The sequence below is a fragment of the Zosterops lateralis genome (genome assembly GCF_965231275.1).
Source record: "Zosterops lateralis genome assembly, chromosome: 6".
NCBI classification, from domain to species: domain Eukaryota; kingdom Metazoa; phylum Chordata; class Aves; order Passeriformes; family Zosteropidae; genus Zosterops; species Zosterops lateralis.
Window position 1 is genome coordinate 58,949,421 of NC_139761.1, and position 11,112 is coordinate 58,960,532.

The window sequence follows — 11,112 nt, forward strand, 5'->3', positions numbered from 1 at the left end:
GCCGGGAGGGAGAAGGAGAGCCCTGCTCCCGTGTGCTCCCCTCAGAGCATCCCTCCCACCTGCCGCTCCTCCCTTCTCCTGCGGGATTACACAGCGAGAGTGTTCCAAACGAGGATTTGAGATCGTTAAAAAATCACCGACAAGGGGATCTGTCAAAACCACGTTTAATATTGAGCGACAGCAGAACCGAGTTCATTGGCCAGGTTCACTCTGACACTGAGCAGACAGGCACAGCAAGGAAAAAAAACCACACACACACACACACAAACAAAAAAATCTAGCCAATGAAACCAGAAATATGACATGTGTACAGACACAGACATAGAGGCAGTGCAAGGTCCCTGTGAGAAATTCCCCTTGGAGGTAGCACAGTGCTCACTCCAGGTGCCTTTGCATCTCCTTACCAGGTAAAGGGTGGAACTTCCAGGATCCATCCTCATTCAGGGTTTCTCCAAATTCAGCAAACGGGAGAGATCCCAGCTCAGAGAGGCCCCACTCCCAGGGAGGTTCTGTGTTGGGAAAGATGGGACAGGAAGGACTTATGAATATGATTGTATGGTAAGAAATACTGCAGATGTAATCCTGTGAGTGAAATAGAAATGAAAGCCAGCTTTGAGATGTGATCATGGCAGGCAGGAAAATGCTGATTAGCTGAAGATGGGTTGAAAGACAGGAAAACAAAGGACTCAGGAATGTTGCCTTTCCACCCTACCAAAGGCATCAGGTAGAAAACAGATAAGAAATTTAGCTTTTAGAGTTTAGAATATAAAATTACATGGTAATTGTCCTGGGTTGCAGTGTAGGATGTACACAAAGTATTTATTCTATCACCATCTTCATGAACTGTTGAAACCAGGTGGGCTAGTGTTTTCCCAAGCCCCCTGCCTCTTCTGCTAATGGCCTGTGGAGTGTCTTCTGCTAATGGCCCATTAATGCCTTTGGGGTGTCTTCTGCTAATGACTTCTGGGGTGTCTCCTGCTAATGGCCCATGAGTCACAGGTAACTCCCTCCAGGGGTTATCTCTGTTAATGGGCCATCAAGGACCCATTTCACACTTCTCATGCTATTGTGAGGTGCTCTGCCCAGGAGGAGGAGCCAAGCATTCTCACCTGGATATAAGCTGGTATGTGGGAGAGTGCAAGGGCACTTATCCACTGGATTCCCAGAGGAGCAGAGCTACCAGACCTTTCTACAGGATCACTGCTTCAGGAAGACCACCTCACCTGGACTGCTTCCACCATCCTGCTCAGGTTGTATTCTGACTCTGTCAGTGATCCTTTGTGTCATTGCATTTATTTTATTTTACTTTTACCTTTTTACCTTTCTTCTTATTAAATTATATCTCTGACTTGGAGCCTCTCATTCGTTTTGCTTTCAAACCAGAACAGTAATATAGTAGTTCTTATAGGCTGCATGCAAAGTTTGTAGGTTTTGTATCTTGCACAGGTTGGTCACTGTAGATTAGAATATTCAACACAAAAAGAGATATAATATATTGTAACAAGGTGATTGCTCTCTTCGCGCTCTTTCGCCTTTCCCCTCTCTTCACTCTTACTCTCTTACCTCTCTCCCCCTCTCTCCCTCTCTTGTTCCTGGTTTCTCCTTACACTTTCCCCATGCTCTTACCCCATTTTTACCCCTTAGCTCTCTTCTATCTCTCTCTCTCCCCATTTTCTCTTTAGGGCTTTGCTTCAGCTGAGGCTGGAGGCTGGAAGCAGGCCCTCTTTAACCACGACCCTTGTAATAATAAAGCCACGTGTTTCTAGAACATCTCAGGTCTGCAAAGTTCCTTGTCCCTACCATCCACGGAAAATTCTACAGTTCTGGTCAGCCCTGCTGGGGCCCAGGAGAGCTCCAAGGGTCTCCTTTTGGAGTGCTGTTTCCAGGGCCCCAGCCATGGCCTTCAGTCACAACAATGTTTCACCCTGGCCACACCTCTGGGCCGGCAACTTTCTTTGGCAGTGTGAGAACAGGGATGTTGTGCCATTCAGGGCAGTCAAATTATTCCCAAGGCTGTTCCTAAAAGCCCCGAGGTGGTTGGAGAGCAGCAGCTCCTGGGAGCAGAGGGTGTTTGTGATCAGAGGCAGAGGAGCTGAGCCCAGGGGCTGCTCCTCAAGGCTGAGCCCTAAGGAGCTTTCCTTAGATCCCAGAGCGGCCTAGAAAGGGGCAGGGGATGGCCCAGCAGAGGGAGGGGGACACTGCAGATATTTATTTCTTGGGTGACTGAAGGAATCCCTCAGCCAGTCTCCCAGGCTCCCTCAGGAGTGCAGAGGGAGGATTCAACACATTCAGAGCACTCCCGTCCCTCTGGCTCCTCCCGTGCCCCATCCTAGTGTTGTTGCCAAAGACTCGGGGTGGTCATGGGGCAGTTAGAGTTCCACAGCCTCGGGGTTATTGAACTTTTTTTTTTTTTTTTTTTTCCCCTACAAATCTAGTGGTGTTTTTTCTTCTTATGAGAAAGGACACCTCACTTCTCAAAAATTTTAAAAAAAATTTAAACTACAACCAGGAACAAAACAAGGTCCAGAGGCACAGCCAGATAAAACCCGCCCACAGTCAAGAGGTTCCATAGAACCAGAGGATGGCCCCATTCTACAGAACAGCAGCGTAACTCCTTCCTTCCTGTGAAATTCAATGGTCCAAGCACCTGATGATGTGAATTTCCATACTCCATATTCTTTTTGGTCACAGGCACAAAGGTGCAGTTGAGTTCACCATCGACCTTGCACTTTACTGAGAACAATTTAATTCTGGAATTAAAGAATGTGACAAATTCCCAGTGAAAGAATAAGGGAATGTTGATGTTTCTCCCAGCTCTGCAGCCCTACCTGGTGTCTCTTCCCATCAGCTGGGAATGCAGGGCCGGCTCTGGCAGACAGAAGGGGGAAGGATGCTCCCTGTGATCCCAGCCCCTCTCCTGCCATCTAGAGGCACCAGCCCCACAGGGATTTGGGAAATCACCACTACTTCGTGCTGGGTGTGTCCTCAGGGCTAAACACCTCATATTCTTTGCAGGGAAGAGATCCCTCAAAGCACCATGAAACTCATCTGTGTAGCCAAAGGAATTCATTCCCTTGGGCCGAGGCAATGAGGGTCATTCCATGGGGAATAGAGCTGGGGAACAGAACTGAGCCCAGCTGCTGTGCTTGGAGCCATGTGGATCCAGGAGGGAGGAGGAAAGCCATGCTCCAATGTGCTCTCTGCAGAGCATCCCTCAAAAAATCACCCAAAGCAATGTCCCTGCTCCCTTCTCCTGCAGGAATAAACCACCACAAGGACGGGGATCCTGTGGATATTTATTAATCCGGTAGCTCAAGGAAACCCTCAGCAACACTCCCAGGGTCCTCCAGCAGAGCAGTGGAAGGGATCACCAGGCTCAGATCACTGTGTCCATGGGGGCATCATTGCTGTGGGCAGTTTTTTCTTTCTGCTCATCAAAGGCCCTCTGGAGGGAGAGCCGGAGGGACCTCAGGGAGCAGGGCCTCTGGAACCTCCCTGTCAAGAAGTAGATGAAGGGTTTGATGCTGCTGTGGATGCAGTTGAGTAGGAAAAAAAAATGGGAGGAGAAAATGATGTAATCGAGCTCCTGCAGGAAATTGCAGAGGCTGAGAAGGACAATGAAGAGCACGAGCAGGAAGATAACGATGTCACGTGTCTTGGGTTTCAGCTCCTTGGAGCCCCACTTGGCCTTAATGAAGTCAGTTGTGCTGGAAATGAGTATGGGTGCAGCAAAGAGGAGCAGGATGATGATGTACATGGAGATGAGAGCTGCCTGTCAGTGCTCCTGCTGGTGTGATGGGCACAGGTTTGTCACTGCAGGAATGACAGCGAAAAGAGCAAAGAAGGCCAAGTACTGGACACGGTACATCAACCACCACAGACGCAGAGGAATGTCAGAGCAGGGGAAGAGCTTGAATATATTCAGCAAACTGCTGAGAGGTGTCAGCTGGAACAGGGCCCAGTAGCAGGAGACCAGTGACAGCTAGAAAAGGAAATCCAAGTACATCAGGGACATGATATGAGAACAGGACACATCCTCCACCAGGAAGAGGAGGGTGGATGGGACTGTGAAGAGCAGGAAGATGAAGTCAGCAAAACCAGGTCGTAGATTCCAGCGTTACGATCTTTCAGGCTGTGGAGGCAGAGGACAGCCCCATTCCCAAGCAGCAGGGTTGGGATGTTCAGCAGGGGAAGCAGAAGGGAAGTGCAGGGCAGTGGAGGGGGAGCTGGGGAGGGCACTGCGGTCACTGGGAGAGGGTGGCAGGAAGAGAGCAGGTGCTGGAGGAGAGGGAGGTGGGGTAGGGAGAAGGGCAAACATTGCACTGACCTGTTCCCAATGGGGCAGCAGCAGGCAAAGGGGGTCTGTGCAGATTAGGGGCACTTCCTCGTACCTCGTGCTCCTCTGGGATCAATATCCTAAAGCCCCTCCTCCCAGGTCAGTAACATGAAGGAGAAAGTGCCCAGATCACCAGGAACTCCTCACTCCTGTCTTGCTGGCTCTTCTCTGTGCCCTATCACCTCACAGGTTTCTACCATTCCTTGTTTCTCTTCCCTGAGGGATCATTGTCCCTCCAGCAGCAGAGGGCTGCTGGTGGTGCTGGTGGCACTGGAATGCTGGCAGTGCTGGCAGTGCTGGCAGTGCTGGTGAAGCACTTGGCTGCTTGGCAGAAACAACTCCCATTCTGGGAGGAGCTCCAGAATCCTTGCCAAAACCTGCCCTGGGCTCATGGGAGCAGCCCTGGGCCATGAACTCCCATTTTTATCATTGCAGTGCAGCCTCCCACAGCCCAAGGGAAGGACAGCAATCAGTTTCTTGCAGCACGTAGAGCCCACCCGAATTAGTGCCAATGCCCTTGATGATGCAATGAAATCTATTAGAGACCAGGGGTGTTGGTTTTAAAGACAGGTATCTGCTAAGGAGGGGCAGGGCCTCCCTTTGAATGATTCTAGTTTAGAAAACTAAATGTGCTTTCAGGCAGAGGTATGGGAATAGGAATAACAGTTCTTTACTAGTATGTATAACCAGGCAAACAAACAACACCTACAGCAATATAATAACAGAACCAGGAACCTCAAGGGGCTTTGTTTCTCAAAGCCTGGGGCATTCCAGTCCCCTGGGACTCTGAGAGCCCCAGGCTGGAATGGTGGAAAATCCTGGGCTGGTGGACGATCAGAAGCTCGACCGTGGTAGCTGGAACATCAGGGATGTCCAGGCATGGCAGGAAGTGCAGGGCTCCAGAGTAGCAAAAAACCTCAAGGCAGTGCCAAGGAAACTGTGGGGTGGGACAGGGCTGGCCCAGCAAGGCAGGAGGAGGAGAGCTCAGCGTTCTGGGGCCCATGAGCAGCTGGTGGTAGATTTTCTCAGGACTGGACCCAGTTGGGACAGTGAACTCCTCCCACAGCAAGCAGCAGCCTGCCCGTGTCCTCTCCGATGGGATGCCAAGAGAGAGAGAGCAAAGCTGCCCCCAGCCCTGTCCTTATCTCCCCCCACTGAGATTTCAGCCACCTCTTTGGTTTGGTCAAGCACCCTTAAGAATCCACAGCTTAGAATTCTAGTAACTTACGGGGAAAAATTCTATAGAATAAAAAAGGAACAAACTTAACCCCCAACATTATTCACTCTGAATTTTTTCCCATACCAAAATATTACACTGCATTTAAACTTTTAAATTATATACATATATACATGCAGATATGGATACAGACACCGTGTCATGTGGACTTCACCCTAAAACAAGGCACCCTTGAGGTGTGCATCAGGTCTCTGCATCGTTTTGCATCACCCACCAGGTGCAACCTGGTCCCTGAGAGAAGACAACCCCACGGATGGGATTGTCTTTGCTGGAGGCAGAATTAATCCAAACAGTTTTTCCCCAGTGTGTCTCTCATGTGCACCACTGGAGCCTTATCTCCATCTGTTGTTTGCAAACGCTCAGATTGGGCAGGACCTGCTCGGTTGGTGGAACCTCGAGTGTTCACCAGCCATGTGGCCTTTGCTAAATTAATCTCCCAGTTCTTCAAAGTCCCCCCACCCAGTGCCTTCAAGGTGGTTTTTAGCAGGCCATTGCACTTTTCAACTTCCCCAGCCGCTGGTGCATGGTAAGGAATATGGAACACCCACCCAATGCCATGTTCTCTAGCCCAGGATTCTATAAGGCTATTCTTGAAATGGGTCCCGCTGTTGGACTCAATCCTCTCAGGGGTAACATGTCTCCGCAGCACTTGCTTTTCCAGGCCCAGGATGGTGTTCTGAGCAGTAGGGTGAGGCACAGGGTAGGTCTCCAACCATCCAGTGGTGGCTTCCACCACGGTCAGCACAGAGCGCTTGCCTTGGCGGGTTTGGGGAAGGGGGATGGAGTCAATCTGCCAGGCCTCCCCATACTTATATTGGACCACTGCCCACCATACCACAGGGGCTTCACCCTCTTGGCCTGTTGGATTGCAGCACATGTGCCACAGTCATGGATAACCTGAGACATACTGTCCATGGTGAGATCCACCCCTCGGTCTTGTGCCCACCTATAGGTGGCATCTCTGCCCTGATGACCTGAGGCATCATGAGCCCATTGAGCTAGGAACAACTCTCCCTTGTGTTGCCAGTCTAAATCTATCTTTGATACCTCTATCTTTACAGCCTGATCTACCTGCTTGTTGTTTCAGTGCTCCTCATTAGCCTTGAGTTTTGGGGACATGGGCATCTACATGGTGGACTTTTACAGGTAGCTTCTCTACCCGAGTGGCAATGTATTTCCAATCATCAGCAGCCCAGATTGGTTTTCCCCTACTCTGCCAGTTGACCTTTTTCCACCTTTCCAGTCAACCCCACAGAGCATTGCCTGCCATCCATGAATCAGTGTAGAGGTAGAGCTTTGGCCATTTCTCTCTTTCAGCAATGTCCAGGGCCAACTGAACAGCTTTGAGTTCAGCAAGTTGTCTTGACCCACCTTCTCCTTCAGTGGCTTCTGTGACCTGTCCTGTGGGGCTCCACACAGCTGCTTTGCACTTCTGATTCATCCCTATGATGGGACAGGAACTGTCAGTGAAAAGAGCATAGCGTGGTTCGTCTGCTGGCGGTTGGTTGTATGGAGGAGCTTCTTCAGCCCTTGTCACTTCTTCCTGCTCCTCTTTGTCCATGAGACTAAAGTTTTCACCCTCTGGCCAGCTGGTGATTACTGCCAAAATCCCAGGGCGATTTGGGTTTCCAATATGGGTGTGCTGTGTGATGAGAGCAATCCACTTACTCCATGTTGTGTTGGTGGCGTGGTGGGTAGAGGGAACCTTTCCTTTAAACATCCACCCCAGCACTGGTAGTTGGGGTGCCAGGAGGAGTTGTGTTTCAGTGCCTATTACCTCTGAGGCAGCTTGAACTCCTTCATATGCTGTAAAATTTCCTTCTCTGTTGGAGTGTAGTTGGCTTCAGACCTTCTCTAGCTTTGACTCCAGAATCCCAGTGGCTGGCTTTGAGTCTCCACAGGCACCTTCTGCCAAAGGCTTCAGGACAGACCATGGCTCTCAGCTGCAGAGTAAAGCATGTTCTTCACATCTGATCCTGTCCTGACTGGGCCAAGGGCTACTGCATGGGTGATCTCTTGTTTGATCTTGGCAAAGGTGTGTTGCTGTTCAGGGCCCCAGTGGAAATGGTTCTTCTTGTGGGTAACCAGATAGAGAGGGCTCACAATCTGGCTGTACTCAGGAATGTGCATTCTCCAAAAGGAGATCTGGATGATTTATTTTCCTTTCTCAAACACTTCTGCTGCTGTGTTCCCCCACACAATAATGTCATTGATGTACTGCAGGTGTTCTGGAGCCTCACTCTTCTCCTGTGCAGCCTGGATCAGTCCATGGCAGATGGTGGGGCTGTATCCACCCCTGGAGCAGTCGGTTCCAGGTGTACTGCACACCCCTCCACGTGAAGGCAAACTGAGGCCTCCATTCTGCAGCCAGAGGAATGGAGAAAAATGCATTGGCAATTTCAGTAGTGGCAGACCACCTTGCTGCCTTGGACTCTAGCTCATACTGGAGTTCCAGCATGTCTGGCACAGCAGCGCTCAGGGGTGGAGTCATGTAGTGGTGTGTTTTGGGGTCTTACCTGTTTTCTATATGCATCTGTTTGTTTCATACTGTTTCCCACTGGTTTTCTCTGTGTACCCCATGTTTTACCCCATTATGGTTTACCCCAGTTACTGTTATTAATCTATCATCATTTATATGACACCCGGGTCCTGTCTGTCACTTCAAGGCCTCACCCTGAAGTCTAGAAAATTCTGGTGAGGTATTCCAATGATTGGCAGGGTCCCAGTTCTCCTTCCCCCTTTGTTCCTTGATTTGTTCTCTGAGTTGTCACTTTAGTTCAGGGTCACTCCCTTCCTATTCTGGATTGGTTCCAAGCTGTAACCTCCCTACTCCCCCACCCCCATATTTAAGTTGAAACCTCTCGAGTTCAGTGGGCTTTTGGCGGGCTGATTCCTGGGTGACAAGAGATATAATAAACCCAGTTGAAGTTCCCCACCAGAGTCTCATTCCTTTATTTCTCACATTGTTCATGCTGCTGCTGAGACAAGAACCCACAGGAAGGGAACTGTATTCCAAAATACAGAACTGTACCTGCTTGTGGTGCCGGTGCCAGAGTGAGCCAGGGAGAGCGGGCCAAAGCCCTGAGAGAAGCTCTGCACCTCCGCAGAGTCACTTCATTCAATGCACAATAGTTCACAGTCAGTCTGCATTCCCTGTCAGACTTGTGCACAGGCCAGATGGGGCTGTTGAAGGGTGAGTGGGTTTTGCTGACCACCCCTTGGCTCTCCAGCTCTCGTATCATCTTGTGGATGGGGATCACAGCATCTCCAGTTGTTCTGTACTGTTGGCAATGCACTGTTGAAGTGGCAATTGGCTCTCGTTGCTCTTCCCCCTTCAGAAGTCCTACAGCAGATGGGTTCTCTGATAGTCCAGGCAAAGTGTTCAATTGCTTAACACCCTCTGTCTCTACTACCGCTGTCCCCAAGGCCCACCTGAGTCCCTTTGGGTCTTGGAAATGCCCATTTTGGAGGAAGTTTCTGCCCAAAAGGCATGGGGCCTCTGGGCCAGTGACAATAGGGTGTCTCTTCCACTCGTTTCCGGTCAGGCTCACATCAGCTTCCACCAAAGTAAAATCCTGTGATCTCCCTGTTACACCAGCAATAGAAACAGATTCTTCCCCCACATGACTTGATGGGAGTAATGTGCACTGCACACCAGTGTTGACCAAGGCCTCATATTTTTGTGGTTCTGATGTGCCAGGCCAACAAATCCACACAGTCCACAAAACACGATTTTCCCTGACTTCTACCTGGCTAGATGCAGGGCCCCTCTAAGCCTGGTTATCCTTCTTTCCCTGAGTAACTGGAGCTACTTCCTTTTTGGTAGAACTTCCTCTCCAAGTCTTGTGACAGGGATCCCAAATGCCTCACTTCAGTCTCATCCAGCATTGTGGCCTCACCTGCAGCATCCCAAAGATGGACTAACCAGCTAATTATAGATTCATCAGGTCATTGAGTATAATCCTTTCTTAGGCCATAAAGGTCCTTCAGGGTAAAGGATTCAATAGTGGCTCCTGATCTTGTGCCAGCTGGTTGGGATCTGATCTTGTGCCAGTTTGTTCAGCTTCTGATTGTGTATTAGTTGGTTCTGCTTCTGATTGTTTGTCAGGAGGCACTGAGGGTCCTTCACCTGGATCATCGTCCACTGGTCGATCAGTTTTGTGTGTCTGTTTCTTTACCAGGGCAATTGCCAGTGTCTTGGACTCACTGTCTGGTTTAGCTGCTGTCTCAGGCCTGTTGTCTGGTTTAGCTGCTGACTTAGGCTCCCTGTCTGGTTTAGCTGCTGTCAGAGTAGCTGGGGTGTTGGCTGCAGCCTGAGTGACTGGGGTAGCTGCTGATTTATTTCCCTGACCCCCTGCCTCTATCTGCTGCCCTACAGAATCCAGAAGCGTGTGATAAATATGTGCCAGGGCCCAGCTTATTGCAATGAGCTTTTTCTCCTTAGAGTCATCATGGCACTTCTCCTCCAGATATTCCCCCCCCTCATCTGGGATCTGAATTTGTTCACATGAAAATCCCCAAGCTGAGAGATTGGAAAATTCTTTCAAGGTCCGGCCCATATCCTCCCATTCTCCACCCCACTCAGGATTTTCCACACCTGGGCCTACTTCTGGGTCTACTTCTGGGTAAGGAGTCTCATCAGCCCCTCTGGAAATCTCAGACCTCACTCTAGACAAGCTACAAACTATAGAGAGGAAGCTCACCAGATGAAATACCAGGAAGGTGGCATCTTTAACATTCAGGAGACACTGAACATTCTCCAAGAGTGAAGTCACTGACTCAAAAGAGAAGAGGAAAGGAAAAGCTGAAAGGCTTCATCCCTCTTCCTCCTCTAAGAATCTGGGTGCAATTATTAATAAATGCCCAAAACATGCTGCTGGAACTAGGATGCAGGGTAGAACAAAGAGACCATAAACCAAACACACCTGGCACAAACTCCAGTACCTTTATAAACTTTCTATAAATCATGATCACTGAGCCCAATGAAACAACAATCCTAATTTGTGCACCTCTAGTGTGAAAACTATGTGTTAGGGACAACATTGGAGCTACTTCTGGATAAGAAAACAAACCTAGGAACCAGAAAGGTGTTGAAACCTCAAAAAAGCCTCGGGAACAGAAACACAGAAAAGACTCCATTCCAAGAGACATCAGGAATTCAAGGAGCAACATGGTTACTGACTCCTTTATCCCAACACACAGTACAATCAAAATGGAATCAACAATCAATACAAATTATCCACTCTCTGGAGCCACGCAGTTGGGCACCAATAAAACATGTATTGTCCTGGTTTAGGGCAAATTTGGGAGGAAACCTCTGAATGGGGTTCCTCTGCTGAGCAAACCCAAATGGCCCCTCCCCTCCAGCTGGTCCGGGAAAAAAACTTCCTGGGAGAAAAGTGTAAAAACCTATTTATTTAACAAACAAAATGCCCACAAGCATAAAGAATGAATAATATGAAACTATAAAACCTCTTGTTCTGGAGTCAGATGGCAAATTGAGGAATTCCTTGTCCTGGGTGTAGCTGGGCTTGGTCAA

At 49.4% G+C, this 11,112-nt stretch overlaps 2 protein-coding genes across 2 annotated transcripts in view; both read right to left on the reverse strand.

Annotated features, from left to right (window-relative positions):
- The window catches only part of LOC310910822 (mas-related G-protein coupled receptor member H-like), a 35,115-nt gene extending 30,126 nt beyond the window's left edge, over nt 1-4,989 (reverse strand). Inside the window, exon 1 of the mRNA XM_083863847.1 lies at nt 4,519-4,989. The gene's annotated coding sequence lies outside the window, so the exon portion shown is untranslated. The remainder of the gene's footprint in view (nt 1-4,518) is intronic.
- LOC310910828 (uncharacterized protein) overlaps nt 1-11,112 on the reverse strand; it is a 59,751-nt gene that overhangs the window by 3,308 nt on the left and 45,331 nt on the right. The gene's annotated exons all lie outside the window — the stretch shown is intronic.